This window comes from Macrobrachium rosenbergii, chromosome 3, assembly GCF_040412425.1.
Source record: "Macrobrachium rosenbergii isolate ZJJX-2024 chromosome 3, ASM4041242v1, whole genome shotgun sequence".
In the NCBI taxonomy this organism is placed as follows: domain Eukaryota; kingdom Metazoa; phylum Arthropoda; class Malacostraca; order Decapoda; family Palaemonidae; genus Macrobrachium; species Macrobrachium rosenbergii.
The window spans coordinates 37,162,334-37,183,976 of NC_089743.1; the positions used below are offsets into that span (position 1 = coordinate 37,162,334).

At 33.8% G+C, this 21,643-nt stretch overlaps 4 non-coding genes across 4 annotated transcripts; all 4 read right to left on the bottom strand.

Annotated features, from left to right (window-relative positions):
* Window positions 1–1,760: 1,760 nt before the first annotated feature.
* On the bottom strand, window positions 1,761–1,842 carry TRNAS-GCU (transfer RNA serine (anticodon GCU)). Its single transcript has one exon. It is a non-coding gene; the product is annotated as a tRNA-Ser (tRNA).
* Window positions 1,843–3,598: 1,756 nt separating this feature from the next.
* TRNAS-GCU (transfer RNA serine (anticodon GCU)) lies at window positions 3,599–3,680 on the bottom strand. The gene has a single exon. It is a non-coding gene; the product is annotated as a tRNA-Ser (tRNA).
* Window positions 3,681–5,353: 1,673 nt separating this feature from the next.
* Window positions 5,354–5,435, bottom strand: TRNAS-GCU (transfer RNA serine (anticodon GCU)). The gene has a single exon. It is a non-coding gene; the product is annotated as a tRNA-Ser (tRNA).
* A 1,739-nt stretch (window positions 5,436–7,174) lies between these two features.
* On the bottom strand, window positions 7,175–7,256 carry TRNAS-GCU (transfer RNA serine (anticodon GCU)). Its single transcript has one exon. It is a non-coding gene; the product is annotated as a tRNA-Ser (tRNA).
* Between the last annotated feature and the right edge of the window lie 14,387 nt (window positions 7,257–21,643).

Genomic DNA, 21,643 nt, shown 5'->3' on the forward strand with positions numbered 1-21,643 from the left:
GTGTTTGAGAAACAAGAGAATTGTAGATTATTATACTATATGCATTTTTATTGGCCTTGAAGGATATGTAAAGTTATTTTTGCACGTTGTTACTCTTTGTCTAACAAAATTTGACGGAGTTATATTCAGACAGTGTCAGTATAATTCTTTAAAGAAACTGAGAAAATTTAGATCATTTAAGACCCGGGAATCTTGGTTCAGTGTTGACGAGCTGTGTTCCTGGTGTGGCTAGCCTATTTGTTTTAGTTTCTTGCTTTTGTGAATATGAAACAGGAATTAGTGTGATACTCAATTATATATATATATATATATATATATATATATATATATATATATATATATATATATATATATATATACTGTATATATTATTATATATATATATATAAATAATTAAATATATATATAAATAATTAAATATATATATATATATATATATATATATATATATATATATATATATATATATATATATATATATATATATATATATATATATATACACACACACACACACACAAATGAATGGTCATCATTCGGTCCCCGAACTAGTGGGAAGGGTATGATATGTTTTGTGTTCCCCAAAAAATCTGAATTACAGCTGGTAAATTAACAGTTAATTAGATAACGGTTTAGTTAGTTGACTGTTGATGGTCGTAGTTACAGTAAAGTGAAAGAGAAAGGGAAGGTAAAATGTAATACAAATCATCTAATTCTGTACCACTGCCTCTCTAGAAGTAATTTTCTTCGCAAGCTGGTGAAAGATTTAATGGGATATTCTCTCTCTCTCTCTCTCTCTCTCTCTCTCTCTCTCCTGATGCTTGCCCTAAAATTACAAGACCATATATATATATATATATATATATATATATATATATATATATATATATATATATATATATATATATATATATATATTGATATATATATATATAAAAATATATATATATATATATATTGAGTAAAAAAGCCACAATAATATAATTGATAAATTGTATATTTTAAGATACAAAAATATACAAAAAGGGGATAAAACCAAGGAAGCTTTCGACCGTTTGCGCAACGGTCCTCTTCAGCCAAATGAATAAAAATACTTGTTTTTCTTAAAAAGACACGTTAAAAAGAATTTTGGTGATAGTCGATCCAGGAAAACATCGAACTCTCTTTCAGTGTGGACTTGGCAGTTACGTAATGGCTGTTTCCCCGTATCTGTGGGCCAACCGTTGTGATCTTAACGGCTGTCGCTGGAGCGTACGGTGCTCACCACTGGTGACTAAGTGGTTCGTGGGTGGAGAACGACTTTCAGCATCGGTTCTGTGACAACTGCCACTTCGGCAACCTGTGCGGGGAGAGATGAGGAAGACACAGTAATTTTAGGGCAAGAATCAGGAGAGAGAGAGAGAGAGAGAGAGAGAGAGAGAGAGAGAGAGAGAGAGAGAGAGAGAATATCCCATTAAATCTTTCACCAGCTTGCAAAGAAAATTACTTCTGGAGAGACAGTGGTACAGAATTAGATGATTTGTATTACATTTTACCTTCCCTTTTTCTTTTACTTTGCTGTAACTACGACCATCAACAGTCAACTAACTAAACCGTTATCTAATTAACTCTTAATTTTAACAGCTGTAATTCAGATTTTTCTGGGGAACACAAAAAAACATATCATTCCATTCCCACTAGTTTGGGGACCAAATGATGACCATTCATTTGTGAGCTGAAAGCGCTTGTCCCATTTCTACATGATCAGAAAAGGAACCTCTCGACGAGGATGGGATTCGAACCCACGCAGGGAGACCCTATTGGATTAGCAGTCCAACGCCTTAACCACTCGGCCACCTCGTCATGGAGATGAGATCAGATATGAACTGTCATGGTGAGGCTGTATCCTGATGGTGCATCCACACTGCCATAAAATATGTTTATGGTCATAAACTTGTCATAAAAATGTCATAAACATGTTGCTAACATCTCTTAAAGTCAGAAACATGTTAAAAACAAGTCAGCAACCATAAGTGCTGGATGAATCGTTGGACAACGCTGGATAATTGTATGAAATATGGTCACGACTACCAATAAGTATTCAACATGTTGATGTCATGAACGTGTCATAAATATGGCGCTAATATCTCTTACATGTCAAAAACATGTTGAAAACAAGTCGACGACCACTAGCGGAGAACGAATAGTTGGCCAGTGCTGGATAATTGTGTGAAGCACAAGTCAGGACTACCAACAATTCGTTGACTTGTGTTTAACCTGTTTTTGATGTGTGTGCGATAAGTTTCTTACTTGTGTTTATTACATGTTTTACTGTAGTGTGGATGCACCTTAAAACTCGTAGTATATAGACAGTATGACATGTAGAAGGAAGAATTTAGGGAAGTAAAACTATCTTGAGAAATGAATGCTGAGATATGGACCTAATACTGAATATAATATTAGGAATGAACTTACATTATAGAGTCAGTAATATTCTTCAGGCGTTTTTTCCCACTTGCTAAACCCAGTATTTCAGAATTTTAGAATATGATCATCTATATCAAATATCTTCCACTCCAGTTCTGTTGCTTCCGATCATCTTCGTAGTCCTGTAAGGCAAAGATACACTGTTATGATATTATCTGTGCTTCTTGACTATATAACCTAATCCTGTGCTCTTTCTATAATTTCTCTATGTTTACTGGTAGAGATTACGAAGAGTCTAACTTTTTTCTCTTCTGGACAAAGTATTTTTTCTTTCCCTTAGTAAAATTTACGAGTTTTAATTTTCTAAGAGAAATTATATTAGTGTGTGTGTTGCTTTATATCTGAGGTATCTTCTATTATTTAAATACACTCTAGAATTACGCTTCCTTTAGCAGTCGTCTTTGATATAGAGCCATTGAGTAAAAGTATTTTTTTGTTAAGAATTGCATAATATAGTCTGTGTCCACTAAAAAAAAAAAATATAAGATCGAAATTAAATATTCTCGAAAATTCCCGATGGTAGAAAAACAACTTGAAGACTAAAACTGTCTCTCTCTCTCTCTCTCTCTCTCTCTCTCTCTCTCTCTCTCTCTCTCTCTCTCTCTCTCTCTCTCTCTCTCTCTCTCTCTGTCTTTCTTTGGGTTATAACCAGATGTCGTTCGGTAACTAGCCAGCAACCACCAGGAACCATCAATTTTGGCTGCAACACTGAATTCGAAAAGTGTCTCATTCCAGTCCAATAACTTGCATATTAAAGGGGAGAGAGAGAGAGAGAGAGAGAGAGAGAGAGAGAGAGAGAGAGAGAGAGAGAGAGAGAGAGAGAATATCCTATTAAATTTTTCACCAGCTTGCGAAGAAAATTACTTCTAGAAGGGCAGTTGTATAGAATTAGATAATATGTATTATATTTTACCTTCGCTTTCTCTCTCACTTTACTGTAACTACGACCATCAACAGTCAACTAACTAAACCGTTATCTAATTAACTGTTAATTTTAACAGCTGTAATTCAGATTTTGGGGAACACAAAACATATCATTCCCTTCCCACTAGTGCGGGGACCGAATGATGACCATTCATTTGTGAGCTGAAAGAGCTAGTCCCATTTATGCATGATCAGAAAAGGAACCTCTCGACGAGGATGGGATTCGAACCCACGCAGGGAGACCCTATTGGATTAGCAGTCCAACGCCTTAACCACTCGGCCACCTCGTCATGGAGATGAGATCAGATATTAACTGTCAAGATGAGGCTGTATCCTGATGGTGCATCCACAGTCCCGTAAAATACAGTTATGGTCATAAACTTGTCAAAAAAATGTCATAAACATGTTGCTAACATCACTTACATGTCAAAAACATGTTGAAAATAAGTCAGCGACCGTAAGCGCTGGATGAATCGTTGGACAACAGTGGATAATTGTATGAAATATGGTCACGACTACCAATAAGTATTCAACATGTTCATGTCATAAACGTGTCATAAATATGGCGCTAATATCTCTTAGTCAAAAACATGTTGAAAACAAGTCGACGACCACTAGCGGAGAACGAATAGTTGGTCAGTGCTGTGAAGCACTAGTCAGGACTACCAACAATTCGTTGACTTGTATTCAACCTGTTTTTGATGTGTGTGCGATAAGTTTCTTACTTGAGTTTATTACATGTTTTACTGTAGTGTGGATGCACCTTAAACTCGTAGTATATAGACAGTATGACATGTAGAAGGAAGATTTTAGGGAAGTAAAATTACCTTGAGAAATGAATGCTGAGATGCGGACCTAATACTGAATATTAGATTAGGTATGAACTTACATTATAGAGTCAGTAATATTCTTTAGGCGTTTTTTCCCACTTGCTAAATTTAGTGTTTCAGAATCTTAGAATATGATCATCTATATCAAATATCTGCCACTCCAGTTCTGTTATTTCCGATCATCTTCGTGGTCCTGTAAGGCAAAGATACACTGTTATGATATTATCTGTACTTCTTGACTATATAACCTAATCCTGTGCTCTTTCTTTAATTTCTCTATGTTTACTGGTAGAGATTACGCAGTCTTACTTTTTTCTCTTCTGGAAAAAGTATTTTTTCTTTCCCTTAGTAAAATTTACGAGTTTCAACTTTCTACGGGAAATTATCTTAGTTTGTGTGTTGCTTTATATCTGAGGTATCTTCTGTTTATTAAATGCACTCTAGAATTACGCTTCCTTTAGCAGTCGTCTTTGATCTAGAGCCGTTGACTAAAAGTATTTTTTTGTTAAGAATTGCATAATATAGTCTGTCTTATCATAAAAAAATATAAGATCGAAATTAAATATTCTTGAAAATTCCCAAAGGTACAAAAACAACTTGAAGACTAAAACTGTCAATGAAGTCTCTCTCTCTCTCACTCTCTCTCTCTCTCTCTTTGGGTTATAACCAGATGTCGTTCGGTAACAGGCCAGCAACCACCAGGAACCATCAATTTTGGCTACAACACTGAACTCGAAAATTGTCTCATTCCAGTCCAATAACTTGCATATTAAAGGGGAGAGAGAGAGAGAGAGAGAGAGAGAGAGAGAGAGAGAGAGAGAGAGAATATCCCATTAAATTTTTCACCATATTGCAAAGAAAATTACTTCTAGAAGGGCAGTTATATAGAATTAGATGATTTGTATTACATATTACCTTCGCTTTCTTTCACTTTACTATAACTACGACCATCAACATTCAACTAACTAAACCGTTATCTAATTAACTGTTAATTATAACAGCTGTAATTCAGATTTTTTGGGGAACACAAACTTATCATTGGATTCCCACTAGTTCAGGGACCGAATGATGACCATTCATTTGTGAGCTGAAAGCGCTAGTCCCATTTCTACAGGATCAGAAAAGGAACCTCTCGACGAGGATGGGATTCGAACCCACGCAGGGAGACCCTATTGGATTAGCAGTCCAACGCCTTAACCACTCGGCCACCTCGTCATGGGGATGAGATCAGATATGAACTGTCAAGATGAGGCTGTATCCTGATGGTGCTTCTACACTGCCGTAAAATATGTTTATGGTCATAAACTTGTCATAAAAATGTCATAAACATGTTGCTAACATCACTCACATGTCAGAAACATGTTGAAAACAAGTCAGCGACATTAAGTGCTGGATGAATCGTTGGACAACGCTGGATAATTGTATGAAATATGGCCACAACTACCAATAAGTATTCAACATGTTGATGTCATGAACGTGTCATAAATATGGCGCTAATATCTCTTACATGTCAAAAACATATTGAAAACAAGTCGACGATCACTAGCGGAGAACAAATAGTTGGCCAGTGCTGGATAATTGTGTAAAGCACTAGTCAGGACTACCAACAATTTGTTGACTTGTATTCAACCTGTTTTGATATGTGTACAATAATTTTCTTACTTGAGTTTATTACATGTTTTACTGTAGTGTGGATGCACCTTAAACTCGTGGTATATAGACAGTATGACATGTAGAAGGAAGATTTTAAGGAAGTAAAATTACCTTCAGAAATGAATGCTGAGATACGGACCTAATACTGAATATAAGATTAGGAATGATCTTACATTATAGAGTCAGTAATATTCTTTAGGCGTTTTTTCCCACTTGCTAAACTCAGTGTTTCAGAATCTTAGAATATGAACATCTATATCAAATATCTGCCACCCCAGTTCTGTTGTTTCCGATCATCTTCGTAGTCCTGTAAGGCAAAGATACACTGTTATGATATTATCTGTGCTTCTTGACTATATAACCTAATCCTGTGCTCTTTCTTTAATTTCTCTATGTTTACTGGTAGAGATTACGCAGAGTCTAACTTTTTTCTCTTCTGGACAAAGTATTTTTCTTTCCCTTAGTAAAATTTACGAGTTTCAATTTTCTAAGAGAAATTATATTAGTTTGTGTGTTGCTTTATATCTGAGGTATCTTCTGTTATTTAATTACACGCTAGAATTACGCTTTCTTTTGCAGCCGTCTTTGATATAGAGCCGTTGACTGAAAGTATTTTTTTGTTAAGAATTGGGTAATGTAGTCTATGTCTTATAAAAAAAGAAATATAAGATCGAAATTAAATATTCTCGAAAATTCCCGAAGGTAGAAAAACAATTTGAAGAATAAAACTATCAATGGAGTCTGTCTCTGTCTCTGTCTCTGTCTCTCTCTCTCTCTCTCTCTCTCTCTCTCTCTCTCTCTCTCTCTCTCTGGGTTATAACCAGATGTCGTTCGGTAACTAGCCAGCATCCACCAGGAACCATCAATTTTGGCTGCAACACTGAACTCGAAAAGTGTCTCATTCCAGTCCAATAACTTGCATAGAAAAGGAGAGAGAGAGAGAGAGAGAGAGAGAGAGAGAGAGAGAGAGAGAGAGAGAGAGAGAGAGAAAATATCCCATTAAATTGTTCACCAGCTTACGAAGAAAATTTCTTCTAGAGGGGCAGTTGTGTAGAATTAGATGATTTGTATTACATATTACCTTCGCTTTCTCTTTCACTTTACTGTAACTACGTCCATCAACAGTCAACTAACTAATCCGTTATCTAATTAACTGTTGATTTTAACAGCTGTAATTCAGAATTTTTGGCGGACACAAATATATCATTCAATTCCCACTAGTGCGGTGACCGAATGACGACCATTCATTTGAGAGCTGAAAGCGCTTGTCCCATTTCTACTGGACCAGAAAAGGAACCTGTCGACGAGGATGGGATTCGAACCCACGCAGGGAGACCCTATTGGATTAGCAGTCCAACGCCTTAACCACTCGGCCACCTCGTCATGGAAATGAGATCAGATATTAACTGTCAAGATGAGGCTGTATCCTGATGGTGCTTCCACACTGCCGTAAAATATGTTTATGGTCATAAACTTGTCATAAAAATGTCATAAACATGTTGTTAACATCACTTACATGTCAGAAACATGTTGAAAACAAGACAGCGACCGTAAGTGCTGGATGAATCGTTGGACAACGCTGGATAATTGTATGAAATATGGTCATGACTACCAATAAGTATTCAACATGTTCATGATCATATACGTGTCATAAATATGGCGCTAATATCTCTCACATGTCAAAAACATGTTGATAACAAGTCGACGACCACTAGCGGAGAACGAATAGTTGGTCAGTGCTGGATAATTGTGTGAAGCACTAGTCAGGACTACCAACAATTTGTCGACATGTATTCAACTTGTTTTTGATGTGTGTGCCATAAGTTTCTTACTTGTGTTTATTACATGTTTTACTGTAGTGTGGATGCACCTTAAAACTCGTAGTATATAGACAGTATGACATGTACAGTAGAAGGAAGAATTCAGGGAAGTAAAATTACCTTGAGAAATGAATGCTGAGGTACGGACCTAATACTGAATATAAGATTAGGAATGAACTTACATTATAGAGTCAATAATATTCTCCAGGCGTTTGTTCCCATTTGCTAAACTCAGTATTTCAGAATCTTAGAATATGATCATCTATATCAAATATCTGCCACTCCAGTTCTGTTGTTTCCGATCATCTTCGCAGTCCTGTAAGGCAAAGATACACTGTACTTCTTGACTATGTAACCTAATCCTGTGCTCTTTCTATAATTTCTCTGTGTTACTGGTAGAGATTGCGCAGATTCTAACTTTTTTCTCTTCTGGAGAAAGTATTTTTCTTTCCCTTAGTAAAATTTACGAGTTTCAATTTTCTAAGAGAATTACATTGGTTTGTGTTGCTTTATATCTGAGGTATCTTCTGTTATTTAAATACACTCTAGAATTACGCTTTCTTTAGCAGTCATCTTTGATCTAGAGCCGTTGACTAAAAGTTTTTTTTTTTGTTTAAGAATATCATGAAAAAATATAAGATCGAAATTAAATATTCTTGAAAATTCCCGAAGGTAGAAAAACAACTTGAAGGATAAAACTATCAATGGAGTCTCTCTCTTCTCTCTCTCTCTCTCTCTCTCTCTCTCTCTCTCTCTCTCTCTCTCTCTCTCTCTCTCTGGTTTATAACCAGATGTCGTTCGGTAACTAGCCAGCAACCACCAGGAACCATCAATTTTGGCTGCAACACTTAACTCGAAAAGTGTCTCATTCCAGTCCAATAACTTGCATAGTAAAGGAGAGAGAGAGAGAGAGAGAGAGAGAGAGAGAGAGAGAGAGAGAGAGAGAGAGAGAGAGAGAGAGAGAGAGAGTGTCTGGTCTCCCCATATCAAAAGTCAGGATAACGGTTCGTACTTCTAGAAGAAAGTCACAGAAGAGGCGAAGAAATGGGAATCTTTTTCTCTGAGGGTCTTACAGTTGAGTGATTTTAAAGGGAAGAAGTCTATTCTGTTACCTTAGGTTAAAGATAAAGCGCAGTAGACACCTCTTTTGTATTTTTGCTAGTTCTTAAGTTCATTATAATAATTTGCTTATATAGTGATATGCACTTTACCCATTTTGCTTATTTTTTGTAATTTTTTTTGCTGTTTAAAAAACTTCAACCTCATGTATTTTCCATCACACATTATTTCTTTTCACAGGTTGGACTAAAGGAGCACCGTCTGAACTCCTCAACAAAAATCGATGATTTCTTTTGTTATTTCCTTACCGGCAACTCGAACATCTGTTGTTTCCCAGCGTTTGGTGTTGTTTGGTACGCTTTTGTGTATATATATATATATATATATATATATATATATATATATATATATATATATATATATATATATATATATATATATATATTTTTTTCCTTTCCTTTTTTGAAAGGTAAATGCATTTTTTTTCATTTCGGGTAAAAAATGTCGGTTTTTCTCAAATCGAATTCGTCGTTAAGAAAAATGAAAGCAATAATTATTTCTCGTTCGAATACAGAAGCTCAAAGTACTGAGAAATATAATGTTATGCAAATGAGTTTCTTCATTATCCAATTCATTTTGTTTAATAGCACTATTGCTAAATTCTTATAACTCTTTTGTTATGTAGACATATAGCTGTTCAGTTTATATTAGAGAATGAAACGTATGGTATTACGTTGCAAAAGATTCAGAGTAGTCCATGAATTCTGGAAATGTTCATGCTCTTACTGGCCTCGTCGTTGTCTACATATTAATTCACGCTAATCTCTGTGATTTGATCTCAGGAATATAACCATGAACATCTCTGATATAAATTTAGGTATCCCAATAATTCATCCTAATCGTCTGAAGCATTTTTACGCAAATATCGGGAATATAACCAAGATATCTCAGATTTAAACAGATATCCACCTAATCTATGCTAATCCCCTGAAGCACATTTCAACAAAACCATTTCCCAATTTATCCCACGACCCAGGTGAGCGGCTTGCGTAACGTCATCGAGTGCTAAATGCGGCTTATAAAGTATTGCCGTTGAGTTCGACGGTTCTTGGGCTATACTTTTCCCCCAGCAGTCCAAAGTCTGTGTGTAATCACAGGGCATAAAATTCAAAGGATAGAATTAACTCTCTTTTGACATGGATAAGAATCGCGGTCCTTCACCTTTGCTTTACTGGAGTTCTGAGGTCAATTACTTTGCAATTTTAGGATTTAGGATTTTCTGCTTGAGTGAGTGACATAAAATGTTTTTATTTTTTTGTAATGTTGATCAGTATATACGAGGAAAGGGATTTACATGTTGGTTTTCATAGAGAATTTTAGAGTCTCTCTCTCTCTCTCTCTCTCTCTCTCTCTCTCTCTCTCTCTCTCTCTCTCTCTCTCTCAACCTTCAATATTTCAGTTTTTCCTTAATTTATTCAAACAACAATACACGTTAATAAGGTTCTGATTCCATATCTTAGACATGACTTAGACAGGGATTTCAAAGCCACATACATGGTAGAATTTTATCATTCTCTGAAAGAAAAGTAATAATTCTGTTCCTCTAATATATATATATATATATATATATATATATATATATATATATATATATATATATATATATATATATATATATATATATATGTGTGTGTGTGTGTGTGTGTGTGTGTGTGTGTGTGTGCGTGCGATTAAGCACGCACGCACGCACACACACACACACACACACACACACACATATATATATATATATATATATATATATATATATATATATATATATATATATATATATATATATATATATATATATATATATATATATACATACATATATGTTTATACGTATAAATATATTTATGTGTGTGCGTGGGTGTAAATATAATGTGAGAGAGAGAGAGAGAGAGAGAGAGAGAGAGAGAGAGAGAGAGAGAGAGAGAGAGAGAGAGAGAGATAAATACTCCACCTGTTATCCTTAAACTTGCCTATAGATAAAATAACAACCCGGACATGGTAAAGTAAACTCGCACACTCACACAAACACGCACTACAAACACTCTCCAACAAAAGACGTCGTCGACGGAACAAGACAATCCCAGCAAGAAAATCTCAGCTCCAATTCTGGGCTGGAATTGCCCTGGACACGAAAAGGAACTGGAATGTTTTCACATTACACAGAGCTGTTGGTTTCTTGTGTGACCTTTTCAGCAAACTCTTAGGAACGCTTCAGAACTATTTACACCAGTGGATACTTGCACGAGAGAGAGAGAAAGAGAGAGAGAAAGAGAGAGAGAGAGAGAGAGAGGGGGGGGGGGAGTTGGAAAGGTAGGCAGCAGGAAGAGGTTTGATTTCCTGCTAAGCTGTAGTGTGCATTATCTTCAGCGAAAGGTACTGAAAATAAATGAGAGTAAAGTTCTGCCTAATCATATACATAAGATATCACACTTCACAAATTATCTTTCATTACTTGGTAATCTTCCCCCAAAGCTAGATATCAATTTTCATCAATCAAAAATCATGATATTAATGAAGGGCTGAATCCCATCTTGCAACCAGTAGATGCAACCTCTTCATTAATATATTCAATTTCCTTCGTGAATTTTTATCCAGTATATATCCTACCTTTCCATCGCAGCTGTTTATGTTTAAATCGACAAGCCAAGCACTCGACGCCTCAAGACATCAAACACAAGCGAAGGAACAGAATCGAATTGAAACTGACAAATTTAGGGGGACTGGCCCATAAACAACACATTGAATCTTCTCGCCTCATTAAATCCTCCAGTGATCTTTCGAGGCTGCATAAAACAGCGATACATTTCTCGGGATAAGGAGAAGAATAGTTTGTAACTTGAAAGATATACAGAGCTGTTTTTGAGGTTCCTTTTCCACGCCATTGGCGATGAATAGCTTCGAAATACTGTACGTTACCGCTCGTGACCTGACATTCTGACCTCTATAATCGAGGGCGTTCAAAGTTCAATGCCTTTGTAAATAAGTCAGTGGCTTCACGCTCTCTGATATATTTAGCTTTCTGGTAATGAATTATTCCTTAATATATGTCTAGATATGGTCCACTCTGACAAATGATCCGCCCGTTCACTGACTTCTGATCGACAGAAGACATTGCTTTGCGATATTCAAAAGTAGTGTTGTATAAATAAAAAAATTGACAGCATTTAACGAAAAGATAGGAAAATAAAAATAAATTTTTAATTTCATATAACTATTTGTTTTATTTTGCCAAACATTTATATGTCTAAGCTTTAACAAATTTAAATTGACATACGCATACATACACACACAGACGCACACACGCACGCACACACACACACACACACATATATATATATATATATATATATATATATATATATATATATATATATATATATATATATATATATATTTATTTATTTATTTATATATAAGTTTATGAAAGCATGAAATGATCAACTGACTTTGAAATTCAGAAAATAATAAAGGCAATTGCTAAGCATATAGATCATCTAGACTGGATAAACCTAAAGTGAGTCTTGAAAAAAAAAAGTTTTATCTATAACTCACAAAGCGCAAACTACAATGAGAGAGAAAGCCAAGCACGTGAGACTAATTAAGTAAGTGAAATATTTTAATTTAATAGAGGCTGTTATTACGAATCATGACTAATTACTGAAGCAAAGGACCTTACGTAAAATAATTCAACGCCACTTGAAGTGAACATCACATTTTTTATCTTTAACTTTTGAATTCCAATATCATTAATCTTTGTAAAAGATTTTACGAACCCCTTTTGATTTTCAGCCTTTGATATATTCCTGGAAGCTGGATAGCAGACTATAGCTTTTAATACCCGTTGATTATAGCTGTCATATAGCCTTAAATTTTGATTAATTTATTTGTCGTATGTGACCTAACTCATGTTTAATTTCGAGAATTAAACGTTGTCACTGGAATGCCGAATGCAAAGTTGTATGAAAGCTGGCGGAGAAGAATGTACATTTCGTGATGATTGCATGCAAGTGGGATGCTTATGCATAAGACCTATATCAAATCTGAAAAATTGAGGAATTTCTTTCTGCCCTTTCTGATATAGAATATGGCTCCTTGTAGTCTGAACCATTACGGTTATAAATGATGTTAAAAGGGTGTTGATATATAATTTCCACTTGCTCATAAAAACTATTAAATTAACCCTTTTTTACGAGGCTGATAAATCATCATTGTCGCTTTAATCAGGATGAGTCATGACTTATCCTGACTCATTCTACTCATCCTTAAATGGGTGCCATCCCCTGATAAGAACCAAGAAGCTGGGTCATTAATATAGTTCTTACAATCATTTTTCAGTGGTTCGTTGTTAAAATAATTACATTTAGTACAGAAATCTATTAATTTTGTTCGTAAGAATTGCATATGCTAAATTTTCTTGTTTTACTGAGGATGTTGTGCAATTAGAACCTCATAAGTTTAAGAGAAAATGCAGTGCATTACTGTCCTAAATCAGTTGACCTTGTGTTTTATTAACTTGTGTTTTATTAATTTATTGATTGATTGATTAATGTATCGTTTTTTCCCAGAAACATAAAAATTTATAGTTTCCCTGACAACTGATAAGGAACCCTAAAACATAACGATGTTCCTATCACTTTTAACCCCGGATTTATTGAGGATTTGTGCAAGAATCTCAGGGAGACGGAAGATGGGAGAAGACGTAGCTAAATTTGTTTATTTCTTTATGGGTACGGGAATGAGCCACTTCCGGGTCTTTAGGGATTGCTCCGGAGTTCATTTATAGGGTCTTTCCATCCCAGAGAGGGAAGTGGAAGGGCGGTTTTCTGTCTTCTTGATTTTTTTTTTTTTACTCTTAACTTTACTGCTTGATTCTCTATCATTGTCTACCTGTTTTATATATATATATATATATATATATATATATATATATATATATATATATATATATATATATATATATATATATATATATATATATATATATATATATATATATATATATATATATATATATATATATATATATATATATATATATATATATATATATATATATATATATATATATATATATATACAAATATCGCTTAATATCAAATTCACGCTACCTCGGGAATATCCCCGATGGGGAATTATCACCGAAGTGGAATTTATAAGTGATAAATGGATTGATATTGCCGGGTCTCGATCAGATAGCTCAGTGGGTAGACCGTCGACTGGAGTCGCTGGATAAGTATCTGTGTCGAGGGATCGAGACCCGACAGTAGCAATGCATTTATCACTTATAAATTCTCCTTCGGTGATAATTCCCCATCGGGGATATTCCCGAGGTAGTGTGAATTTGATATTAAGCGACATTTGTAGCTTCATGATTGTATATAAATCACAGTGTCATAAAAAAATATATATATATATATACATATATATGAGGTATGTCTATTAAATAACGTGACTGTGACTCCACCTGGTAAACAAAGCAGTCAGAACAGGTCATAAGTGGGTGCGTGGTGACTTTGAACATGTCTGAACCTGCATGAAAGGCAGCAAAACACTATGACTTTAGTTGATTGTGAGTCGCCATATTGGTTGGTTGTATTTTCCGTAGAGGACCTAAAGTAATGCTTAGTTTAAAAGTTGAACCACGTGTCAATTCGAAATTATTAGTAAAATTGCACAAAACTGCCTGTCTCGTGTGCGTGTGTTTGAGTGGCACAAAAGATTCAGCGAGGGACGTGAGATTGTCAAAGGTGATGAACGCGCTGGACGACCTTGCTCGCACTTCTAGAACCGAAGAAGGTGTAGAAAAATTCAGTCAGATTGTTCGAAAAGCATTTCCTGTAAACCAGTTTTTGGTCGACAAGCACATTACTACACTTGAACTTCCTCCATATTCGCCCGATTTAGCGCCGCGGGACTTTTGTCTTTTCCCAAAAGTTAAATCAGTGCTTAAAGGGACACGCTTTGGGTCAGTTGATGCTGTAAAGAAGAAAACGGCGGATGTGTTGAAACAGCTGACAGAAATTGATTTCCTCCACCATGCCTCCGACCAGTGGAAAACCAGACTGTAGCAATGTATTAGTGCAAATGGGAAGTATGTTGAAGGGGACAAGCATTAAATTTGTAATACATATAAATAAAGGTAAGTTATTTAATCGGTCTCGCTATTTGATAGACACAATTCATATATATATATATATATATATATATATATATATATATATATATATATATATATATATATATATATATACACACACACACAGATATCGAGAGACAGAGAGACAGAGAGACGGAGAGAAACATACCACCTGCATTTTTTAAATACAATACGCTAAACATTCATAACTAAACGTCCGTAACATAAACCAATAACAATAACCCTCCTACGACTACAGCAAACGTTTAATTAATTAACATAATACATATCACTGAAAGCGTGAACCATGGCTCATTGCCTCCGGAATGTAGATGATCCCTAATTAATAAATATTCATATTTGACCCAGTGATAATGAAATTAATAACATTAATCGAGATTTGGAAACTATTTAAGTCAGATTTTATCCACATTAACATAATTCCCTGATTACAGGGCCTGTTTGTATTATATTACTGATAGAAAATTATATCTATATGATTCCTGCTAGTTTGAATATGTATGTATATGCAAGTAAAAAAATTATATATATATATATATATTATATATTATATATATATATATATATATATATATATATATATATATATATATATATATATATATATATATATATATATATATATATATATATATATATATATATATATATATATATATATATATATATATATATATATATATATATGCATATATATATATATATGTACGTATGTATATAGTATATAGTATATAGTATTCATATTTTCTATGATCTTTCGATACGAGGGAAAATAATGCATTGACAGGAAAAAGTATAAGAATGAGAAATGTTTGTGACTTCAATACTCTTATTCTTTTGCGTGCATAAAGTGCGTCAAAATAACATGGTTCGTTAAAATTCCTAGTCTTAGTTATTGTCTGAACGAAGAAACAAAATTTTTTATCTTCAAATCGGATAAGGGAGACCTTTTCCTGACGGAACAGAGAAGAGAGGAAGAGGAACAGTCTGGTAAATTGATGTTAGTTTAGAGGTCTATATGAATCAAAGTAAACAGATATTGAAATGTAAGAAATTAGTCATAAAAATTCTGATTGTCACCAACCAAAATTAGATACCTACGCAAAACATTTAGAAACAGTTAAAAGAATCTTATTTCTGTGGACTCAAAAGATTTTAATGTGTGGTAAGAATGTCACTTCTAGAACACCAATGAAACAATTTGTCTCATTTAGAAAATAAGAAAAAATAAAGAAGCCTAAGCTAGATTTCCTTACTACTACGTATTTCATGGGTGAGCTGTAACGCTCAGAAGAACATTATGCAATTTAAGGGGGTAAATAGAACCTATCGCATTACCACTTTCTTTGGGTACTGGAATGCATGTACATCTAAATTTGGCAGGTGGAGGAATCAGATTACACGACGGAAGAATTCTGTTACTTATATTTTTGCTGTTTTTTCAAAAGATGGAACTAATCGATGTAACATAAAAGTTAAAATGGGAATTAAGTGATAAAGGGAGGTTTCATCATATAAATTGCCCAGTGTTGAAAAAAATAAAGAAAAAACCTTTTTAGGAAAGTCTGTTGAAGCGAAATTATGAAAACAAAAGAAAAGTAAAAATAGAATTAAAGAAAACCATATCAGACGACCGAATTGAAGTAAAATTATGAAAACGAGAAAATGATAAAAGGTATTTAAGTCAGTATCCAGACAAATCTCATCAGTTTAAACATTTGAGCATAACACCTTCATGAAACGTTACAGTATATTTAAAAATTGCCTGTATCAGTAACTGTACACCTTTGGAAAAAAAAGTTCCCAGTGTCGTGGTAATGATCGTAAAGTACTCATGCCACTGGGAAGCTTAACATTCTGGCACTTCATTTAAAATTATTTTAGAGAGAGAGAGAACATTAACATATCAGTAACGACAGTCAATATTCATTTTAGTTTTATATTGATTCATGGGCTAGAATAATTAGAGTACGTTTAAAATCATTACACATAAAATACGACCTTCAATAAGAATATCATCATATAGCTATAAAAATGAAGTGAAAAGCACGTTAATAGGTATATGTTCCTTCGTTAACACGAGTAATACTTTAACGGAATTTCAACTTTAAACACCAGTAAATGTGTTGTTATTTTAGCTTTCCAACCTGGAACACGCCCTTTGATATTAAATCCATGTAAAAATTTAAATTCGTAGAACAAAAGAATATTTTTTTCCATTTTTCATAACTAAGTTTTGCGCACTAGGAATATTTTCCCAGAAAAAAAGGGAAAAAATATATTTCCCTCCCCTCTGCCGCTGTATAAATGGTATATAATCTCTCATGAATACATGACATGATGAACTTTAATAAAGGCCTGTCATTTGTATTTCTATTCTCAACCAGACTTGCGATTCTGGTATAGCACCGCCTTCAACTGAAGCTAAACGGCCCTCAGCATAGAGGTCGCTAAATTGAACTAAAGTTGCCAAACTTTCAACTCTGACTTCCGCTTAAATACAGAAACAATCTGTTAGACTTCTTGATTACTCTCTCTCTCTCTCTCTCTCTCTCTCTCTCTCTCTCTCTCTCTCTCTCTCTCTCTCTCTCTCTCTCCATATATGTGTATATATCAATCTGTCTATCCATCTATATATATAAATATAGACGGTATATATTTATATATATAAAAATATATATAAAATATATGTATATATATATATATATATATATATATATATATATATATATATATATATATATATTATTATATATATATATATATATACATAAAGGTGTGTGTGTGCAAATATATGTATATATATGTATAACTGAATCACGAAAATATGGAACGTGATGAGTATATAAATAAAGACAAAATGCACGAAGGAAAGCGAAACAAGGGAGTGCTGCGAGGCCTTTCGACTTGACGTCCTTTACTTAGCAGACTGAAGAAATATAGAAATAAATTTACAAAGAAAGCTCATATAAATGACAGATGGGGTTAACAAAGGAAAAAATGTATGTATCTAGAATCCAGCACAATTGAAGAATTAGTAGAACTGCCAAAACAGGCTTAATTTTGGCAGTTCTACTAATTCTTCAATTGTTTTGGATTCCAGGTACATATTTTTTCCTTTGTAATCCCCATCTGTCATTAATATGAGCTCTCTTTGTAAACTTAATTTTATATTCCTTCAGCCTGCTAAGTAAAGGACAACAAGTCGAAAGGCCTCGCAGCACTCCATTGTTTCTCTTTCCTTTGTGGATTTTGTTTTTATTTATGTACACATACACGCATATATATATATATATATATATATATATATATATATATATATATATATATATATATATTATATATATATATATATATATATATATATATATATATATATATACATACATTGATAATCTAGTCCTTTTTTGGAAAATACGTCCTGCTTTTAAATCTTTGCAAAATCGATTTAAAATGGAATATTTAAGGTTCATTCCCTTTTCAAAAATACATTGTAACAAAGCCATGACACAATTGCCTATGTTACATAAAATAAATTTTGAATTTTACATATTACATTAATAACATCAGACCATACAGAAAGAAACACCCAACTTCTGTTTTCAAAATGTATAAATAACTGTTTACTGATGTTGGAAAAATGTATTAATGCTCTTTATATTTATTTCAACTAATCCTTTACTGATGGACATTTTACGAAATGTTCATTAAAGTCTTTATTCAGAGAGATTTGTATGTAGTTATTTTCCGTTTGATAACAATGCTAATTGAAAACAGCGAAATTAGGGCAATGATTAGGTTTCATTTGGATGATTATGGAACCCAATAAATATTACTATGCTTGACAATTATGGAAGGAAATGTATTTGTATAGTCTGTTTATATAATTGTTTTCTGTTTGTGGAAAAACTATGTTTTATTATAAATTCCATATGACCATGGATTTCCTTTCACAATAAGATAGAGATTTTCAAAGTAATAATAAAGATTTTCTTCCTTAAAATTCAGAACACCACTCAATGAGAAATGGTGTAACAAAAAGACATATTCTTATTATTATTATTATTATTATTATTATTATTATTATTATTATTCAGAAGATGAAACCCATCCATATGGAACAAAACTACAGGGGGCCATTGAATTGAAATTCAAGCTTCCAAAGAATATGATGTTCATTTGATAGAAGTAACAGAAGGTAATAGGAAATACAGAAAGAAGATATCAGGTATTAGAAAAATAAAAAGGATAAATGAACAAATTAGTAAATAGATGAAAAGATGAATAGCATCAGTTTAGGAAAGTCTAGTTTACGAAACTCTTTAAATCTGTAAAAGAAGGTGATCGGGAAATTAATGGTCGCCAGGAGACCATTGAAACTCGACAGAATTGATGAGACGACCTTTTGAATTTCCCAGAGAGGTCACTCGTCCATTGACACTTGCTGAATTCAGCCGGTTATTCTGGGGAAAGTGGAGAGAGAGTGAAGAGACACTTCCAGTCTCAACCTGAAGGGAAACCTTTCATCCGGTTAATCATGACACTGGGAAGAGTAATTGCTAGCCAGCTGTCGCGTTTGTTTTGCAATAGCTTCTTCCTCTTGTGATGAAATCCGTATCTTGCTGTTGCATAACCTGATAACACTTATCATTGTAAAGTGGGGACCTCGGTTTGCATTATCATTTTTCTTGTTGCCATTTTATACAAAGGTGAAAGTCATGCGCTGAGGTGCCTTTGGTTTCGGAAAGGTCATGAGTCATCTATACACATGTATTCCGTAAGTGGCGTTGGTGCACCACGTAGACATTACTTGAGGATCTTTGCAGCGTCCCTTCGGTTCCAAGCTGCTACAACCACTTCCATTTTTTTCGCTATGTCTCCGTTCATATTCTGTTCCTTCCATCTTATTTTCCACCCTCTCCTAACTGCGAGGTTTTCCTATTGCTACACCTTGCAAACCTTTTTACTCTCATTTTCCATTTCAGCGCTGGGTGACCACATCATAGGTCCCAGCGCTTGGCCTTTGGCCTAAATTTTATATTCCATTCCACTCCATTCTATACACATGTAGAGGAACAGCTAACTTATCTGTAAGTTTTAAGACAGGTAGCAATTTTCACCTAAAATGAATCCTTGTCGTGTACTTTAGAAAAACTGAGTATTTCCAGCGAGAAACCTTTGAAAGAGAACGCGAAAAATTCCCAAATAAACTGAACATCACTGAAAAACTGCAGTGTAAAGTTGGAGTTATCATGTTTCACGTAAGTTCAAGGCGGAAATGCAACCTTAATTAACTTTGTTAAGTAACTTGATTCTAAGTTAGCGAATTTTCTTTTTGTAGGGAATTTTTTTAACATTTTCTGAAAATAGAAGTTCGGAGGATGGGAGTACTATTGATAATAACATACAAATATAAAGTTTAGACTTGTAAAAACATTTAGTAAATTGAGATATTTCCAAGGTTATTACTATACACCACCAGAGCAATTTCTATAATTGCATGTGATATATATATATATATATATATATATATATATATATATATATATATATATATATATATATATATATATATATATATATTTATTCATTTATTTATATATACGAGTATACACATACATACACATGAGCATGTGCCTATAAGCGTGTTAGTATATGTACGTTTGTGCATACGCAATTCGTTTCTCATTAGGCACGAAAATTGAAACTCCAATAAGTGACTACAACTAGAATAATGGCGGCAGTTTTCCTGAGACGCAAATGAAGCTGTTTTGAATACTATCTCGAACCGGGCGCTCTCTTTGTGCACAACATATTTAGATTAGAAAATTCAAATGTCCCGGAAGAGATATGCTCTGACTAGGGCCACGGAACGCAAGAAGCTTTTCACTCGAAATAATTTTCTTATTGTATTGATCAAGTTCCTGAGGATGAGAATCGTGGAAAAATTGGTGATACATTCTTGCAGACACCGTAGATGGGCAGTACAGTCTCACGTGGTGCATTGTCGACGTTACTGAAGGTCGTTCGCGACGTCCCTTCGTCCCCTAACTGCACCCCACTTCAGTTTAACCTTTTACTTTACCTCCATTCCCGCTTCGTTTCTATATCCTTGTTGTCCTACACCTCTAACTATTCCTTCTTTAGATCCATTTACTTCACCATCTTTATTTTCTAGATCTCTTTTATCTTGTGTTTAACCACTCCAACAGTTAAAACCCACAAGAAATATTAGGTCAATAAATATTAAAAAAAATACAGTGAGCATTTTAAGAAAAAAGAAAGTGGTGATGTGTTTAAAATCAGAAAACAACACTTAAAAAGAATATTTTCATAAAACAAAAATAAACCGTATTAAACTCCAAATTATGGTAAATGCATTTTTAAACACATTTCACAAAACTCACCGAGTGCTTTTATAGTAATAATAATAATAATAATAATAATAATAATAATAATAATAATAATAATAATAATAATAATAATAAAAAACTAAACCAGATCTAAGCCTCAACCTCCTTACTGCTGTAGGATCTATGACTCTCAGTGTAGAAGAAAAGTAGAAGGGTCTTGAACCCTTAATTCTATGATAATTTAGAGGGACAGAACGCCATAATGAAAAGAGGTAATTAATCTTTGCCGTAATTACAGGAGTAAATGGCTGGTGGTTTCTGGTCTAC